This window comes from Narcine bancroftii, chromosome 2 (assembly GCF_036971445.1).
Source record: "Narcine bancroftii isolate sNarBan1 chromosome 2, sNarBan1.hap1, whole genome shotgun sequence".
Classification (NCBI taxonomy): domain Eukaryota; kingdom Metazoa; phylum Chordata; class Chondrichthyes; order Torpediniformes; family Narcinidae; genus Narcine; species Narcine bancroftii.
The window spans coordinates 53,338,189-53,365,351 of NC_091470.1; positions in this window are offsets into that span (position 1 = coordinate 53,338,189).

Sequence of the window (27,163 nt, forward strand, 5' to 3'; positions counted from 1 at the left end):
AGTTTAACATGCAGAAATTTCAGGGTAGGAACAGAAAAACTTGGGTCAAGAAGTTTGAAGCCACACAACGTAAACACTGCAGATACTTCCAATCTGAAACAAAAAGCAGAAAGCCACCAGGGAAGGCAGCACCTGTGGAGAGAGGAAATGAGCAAACAGTTCAGAATAATAATCTTTAATCAGAACTCATGAATGATGAGCCATTTGAATCTGTTTCTCTCTCCACAGAAGGTGCTTTAACATTGTCTGTTTGTACTTTGGTTGAAACCATGGAATGATAAAGAATCAGGAAAAACCAAAAGACCAGAATCATGAACGATTATTGCATATTCTGTATTGCATATTCTCTCTAATTTACAGGCAACCAAAATCTGAAGACATATATTTTACTGGGGAAAATGATTGCTTTAATATTTCATTAATGTCCTGCTTGAAAAAAACAAATTCCTCTTCTTTCTCGAGCAATCAAAAGATGTCAATTAATTATTTATAACACTGGAGCACAATTCACTGATGGAATTTACAAAGTGCTGAGACCCAGAGAATCAAAGAAGAAGCAACCTGAGTGCTAAATATCCCTATCACCTAAAGCACCTTTACCTGGGTGATACTGCACTTGAGAATCCCTGTACACATTTACATTCGATGCATTTTCACACTTGTCCCAAAAGTTTATTGGCAATGACAGCAGCAAATGCAAAATGAATTGTTGCACATGCTAAAAATAATAGGGCTGGAGAATAAGCATCCAAGATTGTGAAGAGTCAGTATAAATTATGCTGGGGGACAGTTGGCAGAATCGATTAATCCTCGGATTATATAAGATTAACTGTGAAAAGGTGACAATTCACATTGTACATTGTGTCTTGTGATTATAAATGAGGCTGACTACAACATTCGAAAATAGATCAAGTCAAATGGTATTTGCAGGCTGATCTTAATAGAAAACACAACAACAAGCTAAAGCAAAGAACTAATATTGTTTAGTGGCATTTCAAAATAAAATTATGAAGATTTCTAATTATATTTACGAATCCAATAGCCCATAGAATAACACATTAAAGCTCTTGCAAAACTGTGCTATAATGTTAGTGATGCAAAAATAAATCTTTATTGCCCCATAGGATTTACCCTAAATACTATGTACAATTCTAATTTGAAAAGTAGATCATGATAACCGAGAATGAATATGATACGGTGATTAACTTAGGTGACAGAAATAAGTGTCTTTGAAACCCATTTATTTTTATTAGGGCATTTTGCCAGGAACATTTATGCACCTTACGAGCCTGCAGCTAGATTGTAAAATCACTGATCTATACTACTAAAGGCAGCATTTTTAGTTTTACTGTCACTAATTACAGATGTGTAAAATATTGACTAATATAGTTTTGGTTAACATGAAAAGGGCAATAGTGCTTGCAAGTCATTGGTGTAAATTACAGTAACGCTGTCTAATAAGATTTCTTAATGTTTACCCAAGGAGTTCTAATTAAAGAATGCTGTCTCCTGAGCAGTCATGAACAGAGGAACACATGGGTCCTTCGGGGAGGTACATGTTTTCCTACTGGTCATTAAATGCACCAGTGTTCTTGTGACATTATTCATTACATTTTTGATATCCATTCTGGAGGTGTGAGTATCACCAACTATCTGGCACTTATACCATTCTCCATTAACTGAATGGCTTGCATGGTCAGTTCAGTAGGCAAGGAAGAGCTGACCACCCTACCATGGATGCGATGTTGTATATTGGCCAGCATTGGTCAGGAAAACCTTAGATTTCCTTCAAGGACATTCCTGAACTTCACCTCCACTTTTATTAATTTGATTCTTCAAACTGCAATGGTGAAGTTAATGCTCACATTCTCTGAGTTCTTATATTAGCATCCATTATGGAACTAGAATAAGCATAATTTAAGGTCATAACGATAACCAGCAATGTTATCTCTGCAGAGATATAGCAATAACATGGCAGACACATGGTGTGCTGCATTCAGTGCCAAGAAGACCAACCACTATTGTCATCAAAGGATTAACTTGAATATTAGTCACTTGCCTTCCTGCAGTTGTTGGTGATGTACATAAATGTCTTGGGTGTGTGGTGCAATGAGGTTAGTAGCAAGCAAGCACAAACTCAGGACAGCTATACAACAGACTTTATTCCAGTAAACACCAGTTCATCCCTTGACTGGCTCAGGAGGGGCTGACTCAGGTTTATATTCAGGTCGGCTGACTGACAGCCAGCCAGGTGGAGTCAGCCCCTTAGGTGGTCTTCCTGCAGGTACAGAGATCGCTCCCTGCAGTAGGCTGGTGGTCATATCACCACAGGGTGAAAATGTGGGTAGGTAGTAATTTTGCAGATGATACAAAGATTGCTGGAGCTTTGGCCACTGCAGAGGATTAGAGAACATAGATCAGTTACAGACAGAGGTAAAGAAATGGCAGATAGAGTTTAATATGGGGAAGTATGTACTACACTTTTGGAAGTCAAATGTAAAGGGAATGTAAACAGGAAATGGCAGGACTCTTAACAGTATTGATATGCAAAGGGATTCATCGAAAGCTTGTTGAATGTGGCCACATAGAGGCAGCATGGTTAGTGCAACACTGTTAAAACACTAGTGATTAGGACTGGGATTCGAATCCCGCCTTCTCTGTAAGGAGTTTGTACCTTCTCCCTGAATCAGTGTGGGTTTCTCCAGGTGCTCCAGTTTCCTCCCACCATTCAAAACGTACCAGGAATGTAGGCCAATTGGATGGCACAGGCTCATGGGCCAAAAGGGCCTGTTAAATGCTCTATGTCTAAATTTAAAAAAATAAAATAAAATAGGGTGACAATGAAGGCTTCGCTTGTCACAAAATTGAGTAAGGTGGTCATGTACAACTATATAGAACTTCGATTGGGTCACTCTTCGAATACTGTGTTCAATTACAGGTTGGATGTGAAGGGTTTTAAAAGCATACAGAAGAGGTTTATCAAGATGTTTCCTGGTTTAGAGAGTATGAGTTATGGGGAAAGATGGGGCAAACTTAGGTTGTTATCTGTGGAGTGTAGGAAGCTGAGGGGTGACCTTTTAAAACATGAGAGGCATTGATAAAGTGGACATTTAGAACATACAAGAAAGGACATGCATTTAAGGTGAGGGGATGGAAGTTTAAAGGAGATGTGCAGGATAAATATTTTACACGGAAAGTAGTGGATGCCAGGAACAGGCTGCCAAAAGTTGTAGAGGAAGCAAATTTAGTAGTAATATTTAATGGGTTTCTCGATAGACACATGAATATGAAGAGGATGGAGGGATATCCATCAGGTGCAAGGAACTGAGTTTTCATTTTACTTGGACATCATGTTCACCACAGATATGTGGGGTAAAGGGCCTGTTTTCTACTGTACTGTTCTATGTAATAGTTGTTACAGATGTTGACTGTCAATTTCCCATTGAACAGATCATTTCTGAGTTGTGCTGCCAACAAATATTTAAGGTGCATAAAAGCATCGATGATTGTCTGTCACTATTCACACTTCATGGACCACAACATTCACTACGCCTCAAGGCTGGATTTACCTTGGGGAAGCTGCATGGAAAATCTTTATTTTTCTTTTGGATTTAGTCATTTTTACTGGCAGTATTATTGGGTAACAATGCTGGAGGAGTCTGGCTGTCAATCATTAACATGCGATTGAGTAGAACAGCCTTTCAGCCATCACCATTGTTCAAGTTGGGCATAAGAGTTGGTACTCCTCAAAGCCATCAATCCAAAGAAGCTGTTGACTGTTTCGCTGCTGCTCCTGCCTGAGGTATTCCTACTCTGAATGCATCATGGCCAGATTGCTGCCTTTTTTCTTCCCAAGTTGAAATGCAGAGTTCTGTTTTTATTTATTTGAAGGTTGTTGAAATGGACTTAGCTTCACCTCTAGGATCTTTACAAACTTTTTGATATTGCAATACAAATCCCACCAGTTATAAGAACTAAAGTGGTTGATATATGCCCTTGTACCATAATTTTGTCTAGATCCTCAATTTGCAATCTTTTGCTCTTGAAACTTGAATACACCCAAATGATACTGGATGGTCTTTGTCATGTCTTTTGTTTCATTTTTGGATTTTTTTTTTGTTTTGTATTGTTTTGAACATGAAAATCACTGCAAAGGTTTCCAACCTCCTACAGGAGGAAGGACATTTTACCTTACTCATTGAAAAAATGTTTTGCTGGGGACTGAAGCTGATCCAGCTTGCTGAGAAAAGAGAATCTGTATCTAGTGACAATGGCTCTGGTCAACAGTTGATGGGATACCTCCATCAAGAAATGGGGACTTGTATCAGGACCTGAGCCAGGGATTAGGGGTGGCGACATGGCTGGGAAGGTTGGGAAGAATGGATGTATATTAGGTCCTCCATCAAAGTCCTCAGAGAATGGCTGAAAGAGGAACTGGGGAGGAGAAAAATCGATTAATGGAAGATACGTGGCCTTGACAAAGGAAAAGGAGGGGTGTCAAAGGATCCAGGGAGCATTAGGTGATCCGAAGTTTAGAACATCAGTAAAATGGCGGCAGGGAGAGGGAAGGTAGGATTTGGTGATTAAGACTTCACCTCATCAATTAAGTGTGCACTTTAACCTTGTAATTAACTGCCAATCTGCTGGTTAATATGCTAGTGTGAAAGTTCACAAACTGCATGCAGGGGTCAAATTGCCCCAGGGATGAATTGCTTAGGGAAGTTGTATCATTGCTGATTTGTTTTAAATCACCCTACCAGCCCGGTGTGAAGAGTACAGGGGGTATGCCAGGTCCAATTAGTGACTCATTAATGACATATTTGTGTGCGTGCGTACGACGCATGGTCTGTCAGTCTGCAAAAGTCATCGGAGGAGGTAGAAGCAGTTTCAATTGCAATCCAATTTTTTAACGTAATTACAGTCTCAAACTAAGGGGATCGGAGGCACAATAAAAGATGGCACATTAAATGAGTGGACCGCCTCCAGGTTCAGAAACAAGTTTCTTCAGGTTGTTCATCACAATGGCAGGAGTGGAAGGGCCCAGCTGGACTGGCCATAATATGACTTGGCCTATAATATCTGGGGCACCAGCTGGTTACAAACCCTAAGTCCCTGATTTCCAACATTCAGCCCAGTGAGTGGGCTCCCGTAGACTCACCAGCACCTTCATTCAGTTTGGGACCTGAGGAGGAGGAGGAGGAGTACCTCCTCCACTCCCTAGGTACCCTATCTGCCTCCAGTACCTCAGCTGCCCCCTGTAACTCATCTGCCCCCTGTACCTCATCTGGCCCCTGTACCTCATCTGCCCCCAGGAGCTCAGCTGGCCCCAGCACCTCATCTGCCCCCTGTGCATCATCTGGCCCCTGTACCTTATCTGCCCCTAGGAGCTCAGCTGGTCTCAGCACCTCATCTGTTGTTGCACCAGAGCTAGGTAAGAACTGATTTTGCATCTGTTTAATTGTTCTTAATGTGATTTGTGTGTGCTTGCCCATTAAGTGCCATCTTTTTAATCTCTTGTGTTCCATTACTCTCCAGTAATCAAGGGGAGGAGGAAGAGGACAAAGCCCACTAGGACGCAGGAGGTCACCATCGAGATCCAGGGATTGCTCCGTGAGATCTACCAAGAAGACCAGGAGTATGACTGCTTGCATCAGGAGAGGCCGGCAGAGAGGGAGGAAGGGCTGGTGCAAACCCACCACGAGGCAGAGAGGCAAGTATGGGAAGCTGACCAGCAGGACCGCCAGCAAAACACCACCAAGTTTTGCATGGTTCATCACAGACATCCATCAGGAGATTCAGGCCCAATTGGGCCTGATGAGGGACGACATTTACATTTTTATGATGCACTACTTTGTGAGATGTGTATTAAACTATTTATTTAGATTTCACTTAAGGGCCTTAGTTATTTGCTTGATGTGTTCACAAAATGGATATAATAACCTCACGTATAGCCTGATGACCCCACAGTATTGCGATAAGGAATTCTATCTGGCAGAGGGAGATCTGCCATCTCAGTTCTCCACTCTTCCAAGAAGTGCTCCTTGTTAATCTCACATATATAATGCAGGACACAACAGGCAACAATAACCTCAGACACAAAAGCGGTATTAATATCCAGTCATTTGGCCACGCACCTCCAGTGACCTTTGGGACACCCAAAAGCATTCTCCACAATCATTCACGTGGAGCTCATTTTGTAATTGGATTTTTGCTTCGGTTGATCCAGCGCATGGTGTAGCATGAACCCATTCATCAATCAATTCCTGAATGGGTTAGCAGGATCCATGATCAAATATGCATGGATTTCCACTTCATTAACGATCTTGGATACCTGTGGGCAAAGCGATGCAGAAGTATAGGTTTCTCAAACAACCTCTGATTTCACAACCACCCAGTGTACCCATTTCCTCCTGTGGCCGTTGAACCATGTCGGGGTCAGACCTGACCGCCAATCATCCCATATATATTTATAAATATAAAAGTACAACTCAGATTATCCAAAATCGAATTCTCTGAAATCCTCATATATGTTAAATGAGGATATCCGAAACAAATCAGAAATCCTCATTTATCCAAATTCTTTTTGAGCTGAACTGACCGGGGAATTCAGGCTACCAGTGGCAGCACAGACCTTGGGTTCCTGGCAGCAGTGCGGACCTTGGGATCCAAACGGCAGCGAGGATGTCGGGCTGCCGGCGGCAGTTGGGAACTTGGGCTCCCAGCGGCATCACGGACCTCGGGCTCTCGGCAGGAGTGGGAACCTCGGGCTCCTGGTGGCAGTGGGGACCTCAGTGGGGAGGTGTCAGTGATCAGTGGCGGCCAGCATTTTTTTTGGTGAGAATCAAACATTATTTTAATGCTTAAAAAAGCCTTGCCTTGTTGTTTAAACACTGTTAGAAGTGATTTGCTGTTGCTACTGGGCTGTTTTAAAAAATGATGGTTCTCCGAAAAAAAATGTTTATTTGACATAGGCCCAGTCCTGATCATTTTGGATAATCGGAGTTGTACTGTGTGTTTGTATGTATATGTAAAAAACTTTTTTTTTAAGGTCAGGCAGACTTTTTCATTAAAGTAACTGTAAATTCTACTCAAAGAAAGAAAACTGTAAATGAAATAACAATGCTAATACTGAAGTATAAATGCACAGTAATAAATAATGAGCAAGGTATGAGTTCTCTAATCAGCCTTCCACAACCATTTTTCAGCTATGCCACCGCCAGCCCCCAGGATTCTGCTCAATGTTTATGGACCTCCTTCCCAGTGAAACCTTTGGTTTCCTCTGCACTTCTATCCTTCCGACTGCATTAAAAAAATATGAAAAACATTTATGCAAAGTAAGGTGAAAAGAAAACAAGGCTTTTATTTAAATGTGCTGTGGCCCCCAGAGTGGCTGCAGGGCCCCAGTTGAGAATGGCTGCTTTAAATTATTCATCTCTTAAATTATTATTAGTTGTTCAGGAGTCTGATAGATGAGCAACAGTAAATATTCCTGAACCTGGAAGTACAAGCTCTGTGGCACCTATTCCTCCTTCCTGATGGCAGCAGTGAGAACACAGCATGACCTGGGTAGTGTGGATCCTTGATAATTGCTGCTGCTGCTCTCCTACAGCAATGTTCCATGTAGATGTTCCTGAAGTGGAGAGAGCTTTGCCTGTGATGTTCTGGCCTGAATCCACTACCTTTTGCAAGATTTGTCTCTCAGAGGTATTGGTGTCCCCTTACCAGGATGTGATGCAGCTGGTCAACACACTTTCCACGACATATTTGCAGAAGTTTGTCAAGGTTTCCGATGACATACCAAACCTCCACAACTCTTGGGGAAGTAGAGGTGCTGTCATGGTTTCTTCACAATGGCATTAATATGATGGTTCGAAGAGAGGTCCACCAATACAGTGACTCTCAGGAATTTAAATTTGCTCACCCTCTCCACCTCTGATCTCCTAATGATTAATAGATTGTACACCTCTGGTTTTCCTTTCCTGAAGTCAACAATCACTCCTTGGTTTTGGAGGGAGAGGTTGTTGTTGGTGCACCATTCAGCCAAGTTTTCAATCTCCCTCCTGTGTGCTGACTCACCACCCTTTTATACAGCGGACTATGGTGATATCATCAGAAAACATGTATATGTTGTAATACTGAGCCACACAGATTCTCAGGTTAGAAATTAGTGGTGAAAAAGATGATATTTATTCTTTTTTAAAAATGTTTTATGTAATTTTCTTTTAATTTTTAACATTCAATATTTTTGATTATTTAAAATAATCTTGCACTTAAATGTCTTTGAATGTCAGAAACATTTAAAGGTTACTTAGAAGAAAGCACGGCTCTGCTATCTGCCATGCTTCCTGTGGAAGGCCATAAAACAGTCCAGTGGTGAATCCTCAGAAGAAGGTCACCTGAGGACTTGTGTCACCTCACAGGGCCCTCTGGGGTGCAGCAGGTCTGTCCTTTGGCCCGCTACATCTGGCCCTGTTAGATTTGGGCAGGCAGGAGGAACAACCATTGAGTCTTGGCAGCAGACCAGTTGAACACATTCATGGCTTCTCAATGTACATACTTTTGACCGCCTGCATGCACTTTTATAAAATGTCGCAATTCATCATTTGGCTTACTCCAGACATGGGGGTTTCATGTGTATTAATTGCATGTTACATACAATTGCCAAGAGAGTGAAGATTAAGCCTTTTCTGATGGAAAACTGATTTGATTGTTGTAGTAATACCAGGTTATTAAAAATGCAGAAAATAAATAACAGCTCCTCAACCTCCAGTTTTATTTTTGAAGAATCATTCAGTGAAGATGTAGGATTATTCCGCGTTCTTAGAGTAAAACTGGTTGTTGTTTCTATACTCTTTTTGTATTTTAATAATATGAAAATGGCTAAACATTGGTCTGCAGCAAGAGCTACATAATCTGGTACATTTTTTACATTGTCTGAAGAATTACAAGAAACCGATGCTCAGTCTCTATTAATGTCTTAGTCCCTGGGAACTACTGCCTATTCTCTGCTGTAATTAATCTTTCAGGTACAGCTTTGACATTATTGGTTCACCAGCAGAGCAGAACTGCCTCAGCCATCAATAATAATTCAGTGCATTAGAATGAGGCCTATAACACCCCTCAAGGCAGCTAAACTGCCTGGTCTACAGCATTCATTTTATAATACCCAGTGTTTATTTATTGCCTTCTTTTTAAGATCCTTAAAACATAATTACTGAATCTCATAAATTTGTGATCATATTTAAATTGTTTAACCAAAATGCTTCCAAATGATGTAGAAAACTATGCCCTATTAACTATTATTTTCAGGATCAAAAATTTTGTCACAGCTGCTATGGATAAAACAAAAGGGCAAAAGAATTAATGAATTTTATTGGGAGGAGGCTGCCTGAGATTTCTGCAGTGCTGTGACAGTGAAGTGTTTCGTCCTTGTTTGTGACCACAGAGACCAGCAAAACTAATACTAAGGACAAAGTTGAGTATCGCAACTTCTTTCATGAGATAAATAACATTTAATTTGCATATCATTAATCTACTGTACTATCCATCTTTTCTGCAGATTAGTATCAATAATCCGATGATTATTCATGTATGAATAAGGAGTTGGTATATTTTCCCTATGTCTGCATAGGTTTTCCCCGGTTTCCTTCCACTATTCGAAACGCATTAGGCATTGTAGGTTAATTGGATGTAATTGGGTGGTGTGGGCTCATGAGTTGAAATGGCCTGTTAGTGTGTCTAAATTTAAAAAAATAAGTGCATCGAGTAGACAACCAGCACCCTTTTCCTGGGGTGGTGATAGCAAATGCCAAATGACATCTGTTTAAGGTAAGTGGAGATGAGTTTAGGGGAGTCAATGGTAGGTTTTATACCCAGAGAGTGGTGGGTACCTGGAATTTATTGCAAGGGTGGTGATGGAGACCCTTAGATAGGTGCATGGATGTATTAAAAATAGAGATCTATGGGTATGAGGTAAGGAAAGATTAGATTGTTGTGGAGTAGGTTTATATAAGTCAGCACTACATCATGGGCAAATGTTCTATATTATGCTGTAATGTACATTCTATGATACAATTTGTACATAACTATTTCTCACGGTTACCTGACCATTTCTGATTAAACAGTCATTATATCTTGCAAATTGAATTCTGTTTTTATTCGTCACTCAGAAATGTTCCTTTTCTACTATAAAATATTGTTACTAAATGCAAGCCGGAAAAAAATAAAACATAATCAACAGAAAGAGACTGAAAGAAAATAGATGAACTTGGATGATAATTGCAGGAGGGAGAATTCAACCAAAAAAATTAAGTAGTTGGACTTGATTCACACTGAATGAATTATTTTCTTTACAACTGATGGGCTCAATGATCAATATAGGCAGGCAGAATAGTTTTATGTGAACTGTTAAATTCCACCAACAACCCACCATTTTTGTGTTGGGAAGAATATCAGGCTTGATGGGTTCACAGAGAGACATGTCTGGACACAGATGTTACAATCACATATACCATTAATAACACATGGAAAACAAAGAAGGGAGAACATTAAATGGTATTGGATCACTATTTCACTTAAGTGACGATGTAAACATTCCCCTCGGACTTCAGTTGGACTCCAACAATGGTAAACCTATACTCGACTCACTCACACACTACAAACAGGGGTTCTTACACACACACCTAGTTCCCTGACCAATGGGGTTGTGGTTCTCTGCATGTACTGACCTATTGCAGTACTAACACTCAGCTTCAGCATAGTGCACACCTTACATGTGACACTTCCAGCAATGTGCACAGTAGTGACCTGGGACTTGGACCATGAGGTAGAGAGTAAGAATGTGTTATGCATTGCTGTTCTATACACTGCTAATCTGTGCTTCTAGCCAATAATGACCCTGGGTAATTTAAATTAGCCAATGGCAAGGTGTGCACTAATGGGTGGCTGGAGTCCAACCTTGATTGACAGGTGATGGGATTTCCAAATAAATTTCAGACTGGGAGGACATGTGACCACCTGCAATGCACACATTTCAGGCAGGCAGAGAGACACATTTGCTCCACACATGACACCCGTATAGCTTTAATCACACAACAAATGCACATGCACACACATACAAGTGTCAATACCAGAGTAAAAATCAAATGTATATTTTCTCACACAATGTAACTGGTCTTCACAGTTTCGCTGGAATAATGGACACCAATTTCATCTTTGTAAAAATAGAGAATGAGGCTTTCCATCCTCCAGAATTGTTGTAATTCTTTCCCTTTCAAAACTTCCATCAATCTTGCAGTTAACAGAAACCTATTTATCTCAATTTCACATATATCTGATAGCTATTTGCAATAGCCATGATCAGCTGGGGAAATCAGGATAATGTAAATTAACCTATCTCACTTATTAAGGCTTAAGAATTAAATCAGTCACTATGGATACTGATTGGAATGTAACCATATCCATGACTAACTTCAGAGTCCCTTCACATTACACCATGGGATTTTTACAGGTGAGAAAAATCATTCAACTAATTTTTGTTCATCTTTCCAGAAATACTTTTTTCTCTGTTACATACCAGACAGCAGCAATAGAAATGAGCCAAGACAGTGTTATATATAAAATATTTTAAATTATTAATAATCATAATATAACACTTTACCTAATTTATCTAACTTAACTAAACTTAACCCCCAACTATGCGCAAATATACTGGTGTGTGTGTAGAATACCTCAAGCCACCACAACTCAAGGCACCATTCTCTTCTTTCTTTTCCAATCTTTTTATTAAACATATAATGAACAATATACATGAGGAGAATAAAATAAGAATCGAATAGTTAAAAACAGAAACATCAATATACTGCGATACATAATACAACGTATAACATTTTGAACAATATTATCGGTTTCTCCTCAATTTGGAATATTCAAAAAAGAGGAAAAAAAATATTGTTAAACACCTAACTAACCTACCAAAATAAACAAAAAAAACCCCAAAACAAAATAAAGACTGGGCAGCCTAAACTGACTTCACTACAACAGATCAGTACAAACTATTTATCTGGTCTTCGCCAATAAAAAAAAACCAACAAAAATCCAAAACAGTCTGGAAAGTAAAGTCAGAATACAAATTAACTCATATGAAAATAGTTTATAAACAGATGCCAAGGCTCTTTAAACTTAAAGGAGATATCAAAAGTGCAAGTTCTAATTTTTTCTAAACTTAAACAGGACATAACTTGAGAGAACCATTGCATTAAAGTAGGTGAATAAGGATCTTCTTATTTGAATAAAATGGCTCTTCTGGCCAACAGTGTAGTAAAGGCTACAACCTGATGTGCAGAAGTGGGAACTCGACCCACCTCTGGAACTATAATTCCAAAGATAGCAGTCAATTAGGTAGCAATCTAATATCCAGTAGAATTGACAAAGTCTTGAAAATATCTGTCCAATACTTTTCCAACACAGAGCAAGACCAAAACGTGTGTTAGTGTAGCCACTTGTGAGTTACATCTATCACACATAGGACTAGCATTAGGAAATATTTGGGCCAATTTATCTTTTGACACATGAACCCGATATAACACTTTAAAATGAATCACTGCATGACAGGCACATAATGAAGAGGTATTAACCATTCCAAAAATCTTTTCCCAAAGTTCCTCTGGGAGAAGTGACTGAAGTTCCAATTCCCAAGCTCCTCTAATTTTATCTTTGGAGATTGATTTCAATTTTAATAAATTATTGCAAATATTATCTATTAAACTCTTATGGGATGGATTCAAATGAAAAAAAGATTATCAACCAAATCAGGTTGATATGATACAGGAAAGTTGGTAATATCTTATTCAAAAAACGTCTAACTTGGAAATATCTAAAAAAATGTAACTTAGGAATATTCTATTTGTTAGATATTATATCAAAGAACATTAAACATCCACCTCTAAACAGATCCAAAAAATAGACAATTTCTTTGCTTTTCCAAAAAAAGGCTTTTAATCCATTATATAGTGATGAAAAAAAAGTTGAAATAAATAGTACTAGATAAACTAAATTGTGAAATTAAAACCAAATCATGATGTATGTTCAAGTACTGGGTTAAAGGTATGTCCACTAATCTTCGAAATTGTAAAAGGAAGAGCAGCTTTCAGTAAGGAAGCTAATGAATGCCTCTGTAAAAATTTGAACTCCAAATCTGCCCAATGAGGGTGTTCAGGTTTGACAGAATAATATACCCAGAAAATAATAAATCGAATATTAACTGTCCAATAATAAAATCTAATTTTTTTTGGTAAAGCCATACAACCATTTTTCTTTAATTTCTGCAAATGAAATTTACTCAACCTAACATTTTTATTATTCCACATATAAGAAGAAATTATAGAGTCAAAATTGTCAAAAAATGATTTAGGAATAAAAATTGAAACTGCTTGAAATATATAAAAATTTTTTTTTCGTAAAGTTATCATCTTGATAGCATTTATATGACCTATTAAAGTTATGGCCAATGGAGACCATCTAGAAAATGTTTATTTCACAAAATCAATCAAAGGGAGAAAATTAAATTTGTATAAATCTTAAATTTCATGATCTTAAACCCAAGATATATAAAGTGTTCTTTAACCACTCTAAAAGGTATGTGCTCATAGATAGGTACATGCATATTCATTGGAAATAGTTCACTGTTGTGGCAATTCAATTTATATCCTGAAAAAACTAAATTGGGAAAGCAAAGACATTATTGAAGAAATAGATTTCTCAGGTTCTGAAATATATACTAAAAGATCATCTGCGTATAAAGATACCTTATAAATTTAATCTCCTATTAATACCCTGAAAATCACTGGAGTCATGAAGTGCTATCGCTAAAGGTTCCAAGGCTAGGTTAAATAATAAAGGATTTCATGGACAACCCTGTCTAGTTCGAGAAACAATTCTCAAAAGGTAGTTCAAAGTTCAATCTTAGAACATACAATGTTGACACATAGGTTTTATATTGATGTGACCCGCAGACTTTAGGTGGATGCGAAACAGTTCACGAAGTAGGTGAGAGAGACCAGGGTGACAGTTTATTTATAAACTCACGAAACCCTTCCCGCGAAATGTCCTTTATAGACGAGTGACAACCAAAACTCTTCTTTGGCGCAGGGGACACGAAGCGAGTGATGCTCACAAAGTTTCCAAAACCCTTTTCGTGAGGTCAGCCAAATTCAAGTAACCCTCATAATGCTCACAATCCAAACACAGTATTTCTTCTGCTTCCAGAACCCTTTCTGTGGGTCACCGATCAAAGTGACCTTCAGTTTTTGGTCACAGAGTGGTATTCTCATTCCCCTATAACCCAGGCACAGTCTATCACAACATGAGGCCACAGTCAGCACAGTATCCCTTCAAAGGATGATTCTCCAAGTACTGGACTCCTCAAAATGGCCACACTCATTCCCCTATAACATGAGGAAATAGACAGATTATCTATAACCACACACAAGGCCACTTCAGCACTGTATTACTTCCAAGAGCACTGCTCCACAGCACTGCCTCCTCAAAAATAGCCCCTGAGCAGTGTACTCGGTCTTGAATCTTTTGGTCACATGGTCTCTGCACCTGCACTTCTTTGCTCTTCAGGTGTATCCAATTTAGGAACACGCTGTCTGCGGCCTGCTGTCAGTTCACAGTCACTCTCCAAAGTCCGCAGAGCTTTGTTAAATTTGTTCTCTTAAAGTGACTGTCCCACACAATTAAAAGTGAACTGGGAGCACGTAATATTCTCTCATTTCTGCATGTAACTGTCTAAATTACTCATTTTTTCTGCCATCCCTCTAGCCAAGAATCCATTTAATGCATTAATCATTTGAAATGTAAAGAAAGAATCCCTGTTTAACTGGTGCTCTCGAAATTTTCCTTCAAAGTCAAAAGGATTTTTTTTTTTGCCATTCTTTTTCAGTTTCAGATGACTAAAAGAAGGATACATCAAGCTGGAGAAAGAGAAGGTTATTTGGCCATTCAGCCATATTCCTCTGCTGGGGCCGATCTATGACCCAAATCAATATATCCCTCAATGTCCTCAATTATCAAAAAAAATCCATCAATACAAGTTTAAAATTAACATTGAATTTCTCAATATGGATTCCAATGGCCCTGATTAAATTCTCTAAAACTCATTTTTACAAGACTTAAATAATTTTATCTGATTTCATTCTTTATATGAAGCTTGATTAAAGTTTTCACAAGGAATTAGAATAAACTATAATAATGAATCTGTGACCATTATATTCTTGCCACATTTGTCCTGAGCAGGACTAATTCCTGATATGAATAATTAAGCTGATGTGTAACATTGGTTTATTTGATTCTTTCAACAAAGTGTGCTCTTGGATCAACTTTTACTTTTGCTGGCTGGCCTCATTCTAACTATACCGAACCTATCCCAAGGTGAGCTGACAATTGGGAAAGCTGAATAGGAATTCTTTGTGTTCCATTCTCCATGTACAGTAAAACTCCCCAGTATCTGAACCTATGGTGATTGGTAGATGCTGGAGAAGTGAATTTTCTGATTGCTTGAGATTTAAAGTTGCATGATTGGCGAACTGACCACGAATTTTAAATTTTCGTATTTTTACCTATTTATTTTTCATGATTTGTTTTTTGCCAGTTGCTTGAATTCCAGATAATGGGAATTTTACTGTACCTTCAACATTGGTGAATTGGTTAAATTCATTTTACTTACTGTTTCCATTTACGATTAAGTTTTCCCAGAGGGAAAGCTTTGCGATTTAAGATTAAGCTTTTCCATAACTGGTGTTCTTCTGAATATGCAGGCAGCAAATAATTACACCATGAAATAAAATAATAGTACCGGGCAACTTATGAAAAAGGAAAATGAAAAAATATTCAGCTGGTGTTGTTTGTAAAGGAGTTAATAAATTTCCAACAGAACTAATTTTGAACATCAAATTCTGATGAAATATCATGGATGAGAAATAATGGTCCAGGGTTCCCTGGGATTTATGAATGAACATGATCGACGAGGCTGCTCAGTACATGGCTCTCCAATAGCAAGACTCACCAGAAAGTTTTGACAGATGGTTAAGCTATGCCCCCAAGTTGACCAACCAACATAGAGCAGAGAATATTACAGCACAGTACAGGTCCTTCGGCCCATGATAACCTGCATAAACCTACATAAACCTACTCCACTACAATCTAAATGTTCCTTAACCCTTTACAAACAGGTTGAAATGTTTTGAAGGCTTCCAGCATTCACAAACATGAAAAAATCATTAAAATTATACATTACACCTCAAAAGTTAAATAAATGGGACCCAACAGTATCTGATAGATGTTTTCGATGTAAAAAAGAAATGGGAACAACAATTCATGCAATCTGGACATGTGAGAAAGTAGAAAAATTTTGGGAAGATCTAAATCAGATATTAAATAAAATAACAGAAAACAATATACCAAAGAATCCAGAGATCTTCCTCCTAAGTAACATAAAAAAACAAAGAATTTGGAATTGATTTGGAGGATGCACAAAAAAGATTTGTTAAGATAGCTCTAGCCGTAGCAAAAAAATGTATTATGTCAACCTGGAAATTGGAAGATAATTTGAAAATACAACAATGGTATATAGAAATGAATAAATGTATTCCATTAGAAAAAATAACATATAGTTTAAGAAATAATGTTGAAATATTCGAACAAATATGGGAGCCTTACATTAAACATAATAGCGAAAACCTACCGGGGACAATCACTACCTAAGTTAACGGAAGGAAAAGGAAATGAAAAGAATGGACTCAGTGGAATTTCTGGTGTATTTTTATTGAATGACAACATTGTCTGACTGGTTTAATGTATCCTAGATTTTATACCTTAAATGGATGGGAGGGGGGAGGTAGGGAGGGTGGGTTGGGAGGAGGGGGGGGGGGAGAAAATGGCACTGTATATGTGTGAAAAGGAAAAAGTGTGTATCATGGTTAATGTGATTTATGGTGTGAAAAATAAAAAATAAAAAATAAAAAATTAAACATGAAGGTAATATTTTTAATGATTTAAGATCATTTAAATTTTAAAGTATAAATTTCTGAGCAAACAAAACGTGTAAATTATCATCGGTCGCTTTATACACAAATGTGCTGGAAAAACTCAAGAAGTCCTACAGCGTCTGTAGGAGGCAAAAATGTATTACCAATGTGTCAGGTCCGAGCCCTTCATCAGGCCTAGTATGTTATGTAGGACTAGATGTTAATATCCCTTATTGCACTCCTGAGACTTGCTGCCTAGACTCTGTGGGGTAGCCAAGTGAGTGGTGGCATCTTCTGGGTTATGAAGTGGGCATCCTCCTTCCTCATTGTTTTGCTGATGGACTCATGACACCTCCAAAGGGTTCAGCAGTTAATCCTGGCATCCTGGGCTCACCCCTTGATGCTATTTATTCAATTGGGGGCCCAGATGAAATCCTTTCTCCTCATCCAGAACCAATGATTACCCTTTTCTGCAGCTCTAGAGAGATCTTTGACTGCTTGTCTGTGTATCTTTCCTCGCACTCCCAACTCCCAGAGTAGCCTTGATGTTGATGATGTGGCTACAAATCCTCTGCAGCCTACTTCATCCGGTCAGACCCTTGCCTTCTAGCCATGTTGCTGCACATCAACTGCAAGCTCAGTGTACCTCAGTTAATGCCTTCTGGGTGGAGAGTGCACCCTGACCTTATTTACATCTGGATATTCTCCAGCCAGATGGCATTAATAATGACTTCTCTACTTTCTGCTAACCAGCTCCCCTTTTCTTTCCCCTCCCCCTTTCCAGCTTTTCCAGTTCTCCCTTCCCTTCCCCCTCCACCCACCCAGCCATTCCTCCTCCCCCTCATCACTGCTGTCCCCTCCCTCCCTTCTCCACCTATCATCTCCTGCCTTTGCCACCCCCACTTTTGTTCCCTCCCATCCTTTTGTCCAGATGCCTGCCAACACTCTTTCATGCTGTGATGAAGGGCTCAAGCCTGAAATGTCAGTTATGTATTTTTATCTCTGCTCCATAAGGGCATTGTTTGACCAACTGAGTTTCTCCAGCATTTTGTGTGTTTACTTCACCACAGTCTCTGCAGATTTTCATAATTTACTTCTGTCAGTAGTGAGGACCTATCAGGAACATATTGGCTTGCCTGGAGGACAATGATTGGAGGAATTCTGTAGGAATCTGTACTGGGATCTCTGCTCTTTGTTGTTTTTATGACCTGGATGAAGAAGCAGAGGGACGGGTCAGTAAGTTTGCAGATGACACGAAGATTGGAAATATTGTGTATCATCTAGAAGGTTGTTGTGAGTTACGACAGGATATAGATGGGATGCAGAGTTGTGTGATACATTGTGGAAGGTCAATCTTGAAGGTTGAGTACATAGTTAATGGTAGGATTCTTAACAGTGTGGAAGAACAGTGGGATCTTGAGGTTCAAATCCATAAATCTCTCAAATTTGCCATATTGGTTATGGTGTGCCAGCCTTCATTATTAGGGGGATGAGTTCAAGAATCATGTAGTAATATTACAAGTCCATAAAATTCTAGTACGACTATATATGGAATATTGTGTTTAGTTTTGGTTGCCTCATTGTAGAAAAGATGTGGAACCTTGGAGAGGGTACAGAGGAGATTTACCGGCATGTTGCCTGAATTGGAGAACATGTCATATGAGAATTGTTAACAGATCCATGACTTTTCTCTTTGAAGCAAAGAAGGATGAGAGGTAACTCTACAAGATTATGAGAGGAATAGATAGGGTGAACAGTCAGCACCTTTCTCCCAGGATGACAGTAGCAGTACAAGATGAGGGGAGGAAGGTTTAGGGCAGACATCTGGATTGTTTATTTTTAACACAGAGGGTGGTGGGTGCCTAAAATGCATTGCCAATGTAATGGTACAGGTTGGTACAATAGGGGCATTTAAAAGACTCTTGGACAGGCACATGGATACTAGAAAAAATAGTGTATGTGAGGTAGGGAGGGTTTAGATTACTATCTAGATTACTAGATTACTAGATTGTTGAGTAGGTTTATATATATATCAATACTACGTGGAGGGCCAAAAGGCCTGTACTATGCTGTAAGGTTCTATGTTCCATGTTTCACTTCCCTAAGCTACTGGGAAAATGTTGTTCCAATCAAAAGCTTGACCATTTTTTTGGAAAATCTCTGTCATTATCCCTGCATCTCCCTTCACTGATAAATTAAATAATGTTGCAATCCCTTCATGAGCTGTTAACTCAATTGTTCCACTGTGTATAACACCATCATCCTCTCGACATCAAATCAACATTCTCAAGCTGAAAAAAAATTGCAGTGTTACTAAAAGGAAATCAAACAATGTTACATTTCAACACAAACATAAATGAGGTGCATTGGCAAAATAATATCCATTTGTAGTATTTTGCATCAGAGTCAGTTTCATTTTTTTTACTGGAAGAAATTAATTGACTTTTCTAATGGTTCAAAAGGATCATTTATTACTTGAGATACTATTGGCATTTGTGGATCAAGAAAGATTCAGCATTACTCCCTGCTCCATGCTGTCAAAGTTGACTTCACCTTGTGTGCTGCTGGATGCTGCAGTGAGAAAAATCAGCCACATTTCTCTCCGAGCTTCTCTCTATTGAGTCCTGATGGAAGGTGCATGAAAGTGAATATTGACTTGCAGAGGATTGGATAAAGCTACAAAGCATTCTGTGGTAAAATCCCTGACTATTATTCACTTTCTAAGCTCCAAAATGAATGAGGATGGATTAATTAAATGAGTAGAGTGTGGTCCCTTAACGCCCACACACATACAGTACACACATATTACTGCTACTATTTAAGGTTCAATACATTTAGAAGAAGAATGTACAGTAAAATTCACACAATAAAATCTTGAAATATTCTGCAGAATTGTCTTCTGTTGTCCTTACTCACAGCAGCAACAAAACATTTCTTAAATATTCTGCTTCAAATGTATCTTTGCAATGCTTTCATCTATTATAGAATATTGAACAATGAAAGGATTATTTATATTAAATCTTCATATCAAAGTTACAGTTTTATTTTATAATTCTGCCTTTGTATTAGAGCTAGTATAATCTGAAATCTCACTGAAAACTACGTAACATACCTGGAATAGATTGAATAAATACATTTGGGATAAGGATTAGATTATCTGGGTTTCAGTGAGCTGTTATGTTGTGCCAACAGCTGTTCTGTACAATTCATGTTTTAATATCAATATTAAACTCTTCAATGGTCAAAACAACATTGCTTAATTTAAGATGGTGATACTTCATTGTGCATTGACAGAAGGGTCATCTACACATGGCATTAAATTACTATCTCTAGAGACAGTTTGCTTTTAATATTGTATTGTTTCACAGTTTCTCTGAATTAGCTGGTTAATATTGCAAGAGCAACTATGTCACTGTACATCAATAGTTGAACATTATCCCACCTTTTTGTCACCACTTTGTTGCCAACCGTACAGCTTCCTTAATATGTTCCAATTTTTATCAGATATCAGGTACAATAATGAAGGAGAAGAACTTATTCATGGCATCAACCTTCTCATTCAGTGACAATACAGACAATTACAGGCTGAGTATACTTTTGACTAAATCTCTTACACAACTTCCACTGTAACCTTCTGAGTTATATAGTTTAATTTTACTGTTTTTCTCCCACCCGCTCTATTTTTAGGGTGATCACATTTTCAAAGTGTGCTGGTCAGACCCTATCACTTCCAAGATCTGGTCAGAAATGGAGGCATTCCTTTTGAAAAATGGCAAGAGACTTTAAAAGATAAAATATAAAAGGATGACAGAACAAAATTGGAAATCAACTGCAAAGTGTTTTCCTCCAGGCACAAATAATCTTCCAAGGTGGAGCTCATGAGCTAGAATGCCAGTTTAGTGCACCTGAATCATAAGATATATTTTGTAAGGACATTGAAGCCAGACTAGAAACATATCAACATCCCTGAACAAAGATCATAGTAAAAAGCCAAATACCATTAAAATGCAGGCTATTATTTTATGAGGCTGGATACTATTTAGGTGTTTATCGCCATAAATAATGTCTTCACCTCACCCTGAGTAAATAAAGTCTTAACGCTGACTTTATGCACCTCTTAAAGAGAGATTCAACCTTTTGCCCTGTAAAACCAATGAATAGCAATGTGAATCAGAGAACCTTCAAGGGCATTTTGTCTAGGGTTCACTAACATTTGAGCAACATTTATTCTGAAAGCAATGCCCACTATGTTACATTACCTATAACAGACCAAGTATTTGGCCAGTTGCATTGGCTGAGGAATGAGTGGTGATTATGAGATCAGACAGAGCAGCTCAACTGACAATTAAAACCAAACACCATGAGGAAGGGATGCTAATTAGAATTTCAGGCTATATTTTTGGTTCTAACACAATGAGATTGCTTTACTCGGTCTTCTCATTTTGAGAATGTGCATTGCAAAGTCGAAGCCAAAGACATATTGCAGAGTTCATTAGTTTTCCTGAGAGTTGCCTGCATGGTAAAAGGGGAAAGGTGAGTTTGATTTTGCGAAGTCTTGGAAGGTTTCTGGGCATTACCAGATGCTAATGGAGCTTTTAGACTCACAGAGTCATAGGGAGGTACAGTAGGGAAACAGATTCTTCCATCCATTGAGTCTGCACTGATCATCAACCACGCATTTACATTAAACCTCCATCAATCCCAGTTTTATTCTCCCAATATTCCAATAAATTCCCCCAGATTCTACCAGACAACTTCATACTGGGACCAACTAACCCACATGTCTTTAGATATGGAAGGAAGTAGAGAATGTGCAAACTCCATGCAGATAGCATCCAGTCAGATTTGAAGCTGGGTCTTTGATGCTGTGAGCCAATGGCTCTGAAGATGCACCACTACACTGTGTTAATTATATAGGAAGGGAAATTCTATTGTTCTCTGGTCTGTAAAGGTGAAGGGCACTTTTGCAAACCTGTTCTATGGATCACCTAGAAAATAGCGATTCATTAATGTCAGCTCAGCCTTCAACACCATCATTCCCTCTGTGCTAGACAACAAATTCCAAACCCTGGGCCTCTGCACCCCACTCTGCAAATGGATCCTTGCCTCCTCATCAGAAGACCACAGTCAGTACTGTTATGTGTCCAGAGGACCCCAAAACCCAGCAGCAATAGAAATTCACCAAGATAAATGGTTACTTAAACAAAAGTTGCTTTTAATTTTCTTTAAACATAAAAAAGGATCAAACTTTAACTTATTACTATTAACTTAACCTAACTTAACTTAACCCCCTTCTAATTCTAAGTGTACGTGTATGTAATACACATGTATGTTCAGGAAAGTTCTTTGATTCACAGTCCAATCTCACTTCTCACTTCTCCAAGTTCACTCGCAACAGGCGATTCTTATACTGTCCACAGAATACAAAATTTATGAATTTTCACCAGACTCTGGCACTTAAAATTAAACAGTTACCACTAAGAAGGTTCTTGTCAGTTTTCAGAAAGAGATTTGTTACTCATTACATACAAACAAACTGATTTACTTCCATCAGTCATTTCAGTGTCTTGCTGAACAAACTTGCCCCATCGGGGTTTTCCAAATGATAACCTCTTCTTCCAGGTCACCATAGAGTTCCTCTTGTTGCCCTTAGTTCAGGTGAAATACTCTAGCCAGCCATTTCTTCTTGTAAGGACAACATGGGTTTTTCAACAGGCTGAACTCAGAACTCACAACCTGTTTTCAAAATGGGGTTTTCCACCAGATTTGCCAGCTTGTCATGTTGCAGACTCAAAAGCCACTGAAGAACTGAATTCTCTCTCTCTCCAAAGAATCACGTTTTTCTCTCTCTCTCTGCTTGCAAAACCACATGACCCCCCAAGGCTTCAGACCCAATCTTTGAAAGATCTTATCATCCTCTTGAGCCCAGATTCTTCCATTTGTACCTGCTTTGAAATTCTTTAGCAAAGTAGTTTCATTGTTTACCTAAAGTATTGGTGCCTGAGTTAAGCAAAGCTCTTGCATTTTAAATGAGATCTCTTTTGTGAAGTGTTAATGCCTGATAGTGAAGTGACCTACTCTCTAAACCACCACAATCTATCTCTCTTAAAAACATATTTATACATAATATAAAATATGATATATCCGTCACCGAACAAATTGGAAACAATGTCTCCTGGTCACTGACGATCAACACAGGCATAACCCAAGGATACATGCTTAGCCCACTGCTCTACTCGTTATACACCCATGACTATGTGGCCAGGCATAATTCCAATGCCATCTACAAGTTTACCTATGACACCACAGTTGTTGGCAGAATCACAAATGTCAATGAGTAAGCGTACAGGAAGGAGATAGATCAGCTTATTGAATGGTGTAATGACAACAACCTTGCACTCAACATCAACAAAACCAAGGAAATGATTGTGGACTTCAGGAGGAAGTTACGGGAACACAACCCAGTCCTCATTGAGGGCTAAGTAGTGGATAGGGTCAAGAACTTCAAATTCCTGGGTGTCAACATCTCCAAGAATCTGTTCTGGAGCCTCTATGTTGATGCAATCACAAAGAAGGCTTGCCAGTAGCCATACTTTGTGAAGTGTCTGTGGTGGTTCAGCATGTCACCAAAGACTCTCAATCTTCTACAGGTGTACCATGGAGAGCACTCTGGCTGGTTGCAACATGGCCTGGTGTGGAGGCGCCAACTCTCAGGACAAGAATAAACTCAAGAGGCCTGCGACATCACAGACAACAGACTTCACTCCATCGAGGACATCTACATGAGGCGATGTCTTAAAATAGCAGCCTCTATCCTCAGGCCATTCCATGGCCTCTTCACTCTCCTGCCATTGGCAAAAATGTACAGGAGCCTGAAGATGGGCACGAGGATAGCTTCTTTCCATCTGCTCTCAAATTTCTGAAAGAATAATGAATCACAGGCACTACCTCACTTTATCTTTTTCTTTTTCTTATACTATTTTTATTTATTCTGAAATGAGGTTCATTGAAACATTTGCACTGTGATTGTGACATGTTCATGGCAATAAATTCTGAATCTACTTCTATTCTGAGATGAGGCATCGAGGTGGAAAGAAAATCAGATCTCTCAGAATATTTCCCCTGAACCCATTCCGTACATTGTTCTTCTCCATAAAATGCTGTCACATGCAGGAGAAGAATAACTTTTGCAGAAACATCAGAATAGAAAAAAAACAGAAGCAACAAAAAAAAAGAAGCCTGAAATATGCAGAGAACATGCAGCTTTTAAACACATAAACAGATAAAGATTCAGTTCAATGGCTTGCCATTAAAAGATAAAGATGTCCAAGTTGAGCAACGAATCCTCAAATGCGGATAGAAGAAGAACCAGAGAAGGCTAACAGAAATCTATGATGTGGTGGAGGGCAGGGAATGTTTAAATGGCCAAGGTTATGAATGGTGCAGGATAAAAGGTTATGATAATAATAATAGAAAGACAATCTCCTCTTAAAATCTATTTTGCTATATTGTATTAAGGCGACCTTGGATTGTGCGGATTATGTTTGTTCATTTTCACAATAGAAAATAAACTCCTTTCCTCTATTAAGACCTGTTCATTTTTTTCTCTTCTTAACATATCACTGTTTTGTTGATGTGCAGCAAATCAACCTCGAAATGGAGCCAAAGTGTGATGCAGAGCATTTTGTGTCTTACATATGTGCCCCCCCCCCACCATAAAACAATTTCACCACAGCTATTCACTGAAACAGAATGATCTTAACAATCCTGCCTTTAAACATAGTGGGTCATAATTTTCTGTTAAAGGAACAGTAAGGTTAATGATGCTTACAGCGCAGGGGCACAGTGGTTCATGCTACTGCAGCAGAGCTGCAGAGACTCAGATATGAACCTAACCTCAGGTGCTGTCTTTACAGAGTTTGCACATGCTCCCTGGAACCGTGTACATTTTCCATGGATGTTTTGATTTCCTACCTGCTCCTTATTTTCCACTTGGTTGGTAGGGTAAATGGTGCCCTGCCCATAGGTGCAGAATCAAAGATTTGATGGGGAGGCTGGAAGTAAAATAGTTTCACTGGAGATGGCTGCTCAGTGGTCAGTGCACACAGTGGGCTGTAGGATATGTTTCCACGCTGCACAACTATATAAATGCAAATACTATGGAAATTTTGTGCAAGGGTACAAGCGAGGATAAAGAGGGAATTTGAAAGACTTTTGTTAATATGTAATTGTACTGACAATAACCACACCAGCAGTGTGAGTACAAGACAGCTTTAATAAACTAATATGTACACTAAGAGGTCTTGTCTCTCTGAGGCAAGACAAACCTGGAAGGCTAGACTGTAGCTCTGGACTGCTTTATATACAAGGTCACCGGGTTGACCCCTAGTGACCTAGTGGTGTAATTACATATCACCACATTCACCCCCCCCCTTCAAAAATTGTTATTCCCCCTGCTCCCCCCAATCCCATCCCCCCCGTCCTCCTTCCCTTGTTTGTAAGTTCATAAGTCCATAATTTTTTGTGGTTTCTGTTGCCTTCTGGACCTCCTCGGTAGTGGTATAAGGGTGGGGAGTGCGGTCTGCCTTTCGGCCTTTCTTGGTGGAGGTGTGTGAGTGACAAGTACTAGATGGCCATGTAGCCATGTGTGCTGGGGATCCTCTTGTATGGGATTAGGTCCTGCCATCAAGTCGAGGGTGGAGATATTTTGTGGGGCGGGCGTACCCAGGGTCCTGATTTCCGGGGTGGGTGGTATCCTCTGGGGTGACTCGATGGACGACTGTTCTAGTGACTGCTGCTGCGCTCCTTGTTGATCCGTAGACATCTGTGTTTCCTTCGTGTTGTTCACACATCCGGCCAGCGTGAGATCCCTGGTGGCTACCGAGTCTTCTCTTCCATCTGGGAATGTGACGAAGGCGTACTGAGGGTTTGCATGCCTCAACTACACTTGATCCACCAGCGGGTCCACTTTGTGGGGTCTGCAGTGCTTCCGGAGGAGAACAGGTCCCAGTGTCATCATCCATTTAGGCAGCACTGAGCCCATCATGGCTTTCCTTGAAAAGAAAAGATACATTCATGTGGGGTCATGTTAGTGGCAGTACACAACAAAGAACGTATAGCGTGTAAGGCTTCTGGAAACACTTCTTACCATCTAGTAACAGGCAGGTCCTTTGCTTTTAAGGTCAAGAGGACTGTTTTCCAGATAGTGGCCTTTTCCCTTTTGACTTGTCCATTCCCCCGGGATTGTAACTTGTAGTTCGGCTGGTAGAAATCCCTCTCTCATGCAGGTACTGCTGTACTTCTGCGCTCATGAATGCAGCACCCCTGTCTGTGTGTATGAGGTTCGGGTACCCAAATATGCTGAAGATGGATTGGAGGCATTTTATAACAGTGGCTGCTGATACATCAGAACACGGGATTGCGAAGGGGAAACGGGAATATTCATCTATTATGTTTAGGAAATAGACATTTCTATTATTGGACGGGACCGGGCCTTTAAAATCGAGGCTGAGGCGCTCAAAAGGTTTGGTAGCTTTTATCAGGGTGGCTTTGTCTGGTCGGTAAAATTGCGGTTTGCATTCTGCACAGATGGGGCAGCTCTTGTTCACTGACCACACTTCCTCTACCGAAAATGGGAGGTTTTCGGTTTTAATGAAGTGAAACAGTCTAGTGACCCCCCCCCCCCGGGTGGCCCAGCTCATTGTGCAAGCTCTGCAATGGGGACGTGTGGTTAAGAATGGCACAAGTGCCTCTGGATAGCGCATCTAGGGGCTTGTTGTGTCTCCCAGGGCGGTATAGAATGTTGTAGTTAAATGTAGACAATTCTATCTGCCCACGCAGGATTTTGTCGTTCTTAATTCTCCCCCTGTTCTGCTTATTGAACATAAAAGCCACAGACCATTGGTCTGTAACCAGGGTGAAGTGTTTGCACGCCAGATAATGTCGCTAGTTCCTTACTGCTTCCACAATGGCTAGGGCCTCCTTTTCTACTGCTGAGTGTCTTACCTCTGACCCCTGTAAGGTTTGCGAGAAAAAGGCCACCTGTTGTCCATCTTGGTTTAGGGTGGCTGCCAGAGCCACATCGGATCCATCCATTTCTATTTGAAACGTATCCACTCATCTATGGTCCACATGGT